The sequence below is a fragment of the Ovis canadensis genome, chromosome 1 (assembly GCF_042477335.2).
Source record: "Ovis canadensis isolate MfBH-ARS-UI-01 breed Bighorn chromosome 1, ARS-UI_OviCan_v2, whole genome shotgun sequence".
NCBI classification, from domain to species: domain Eukaryota; kingdom Metazoa; phylum Chordata; class Mammalia; order Artiodactyla; family Bovidae; genus Ovis; species Ovis canadensis.
The window spans coordinates 234,793,061-234,794,655 of NC_091245.1; positions in this window are offsets into that span (position 1 = coordinate 234,793,061).

The following is a 1,595-nucleotide window of genomic DNA, read 5'->3' on the forward strand; positions in this document are numbered from 1 at the left end:
TTAGCCACTTTTCAGCTTTTTTTTTTCAGTCATTTAGAATGAATCATTTAAAATACCCATTACATGTATAACTGAAAAAAAAATCCGACTCATATTCTCATTTTCCTATTGTTTGATACCTTGACAAACTATTCTCCCCTTTTCAAAATCCACCCTTGGGTTGTGTGAACAGGCAAAGATAGCAACTTCTCCACTCTTCATGCTGTAATATAGCCTCTTCTCTAAGAATCCTAGAGCTGTGATGCAAAGAAGCACTGTAAAAGTTTTGATAGATGGATGAGTAAATAGATGCTATCCCAGAAAGTTTAGGATACCATTAGCCCTTCAACAAATGATCTCACTTTGATGGGCCTTGCAGCAAACTTTGTTTAAAATATAGGAAGCTCAACCCACTTCATCTGGTCCATTCTTTAAGAATCAATAAATTAATTCCTGACAGATTTATTCTGCGAAACTAGTCATCATGGTTTCATTTTCTGCTCCCGCAAGCCTGCAAGAATCTCTGCCCACTTTGGTTGACTGATATTCACAAGTATTTTTAACTTCTCTTGAAAAGACAGCTCTCTCTGATCCTCTTGGTTACCTAGAGTTAAGGATGCACATGGGTATTTGGTATATCAGCATTTCTGCAAATTCTGTTTTTCTATATACAATTCACATGCACACACATATATATATAGGTCCTTATAAAAGTTCATATCTGAAAGAAGGTTGAAAATATTTTTATATTTTTATAACATTCCAGTTAACTCTAGATAATCAGAGGGCAAATATCTATCACTTAATTTATCCTAAAAAATCTTTCATTCTAATACCTGCTCTAGTTAAACATTTGCTTTTCTACCATCCAGGTATTCACTACATAATCAACTTATTGATTGCTTTGCTGTCACTTAATTCCCTTCATTTTTTTTTTAAGAAGACTGTTTTGAAACTCAAATGCTTTACTACTTATTATCCAGGAAAGTCTAGAGTAGGTTGCCTTCTCTCTGGGAGAAACTTGTTGATTCCCATTATGAATTTAAGAAGGAGCTGAGTTTTGTTCACATCTCAATTCCTTCAATATTCTCTGTATGCCACAGAGTCCTTTGAAACATAAATTCTCTTACCAAATGCTCTACTCCAAGGGAAAGTTTATGAGCTATATGTAGTTCTTACCTCAGTGAGTGCAAAGCTATCTATTCCATAGAGGCATTAACAGGATATAGAACAAGATGTCTCTTTGGGTCCCCACATGGTGATTTATTCTAATGTAAATTTCTAGATCAGAAGTCCGTGATGAAAAAAACATATTCAAGTCCCAAATATTTCCTTCTACCATGTTAGGTTACTTGTGCCTATTATATTCTGTACATATACTCCTTATGCCAAAGTATTATGAAATATTTTAACGAAGTAGTTACATTTCCATAACAGTTATTCTAATTCCTGTCAAATAGTATGAGATTTCATAAGTCATGCTTTGATTACACTACCAGAACCCAAATCCTCAGAGTTACACAGAGCATTAAGTGGCTGCTATGGGAGCCACCTGAAAAGGGACTGTTGAGCCATGTCACCATTGCCACTCTGAGCGACACACGCAACCCATGACT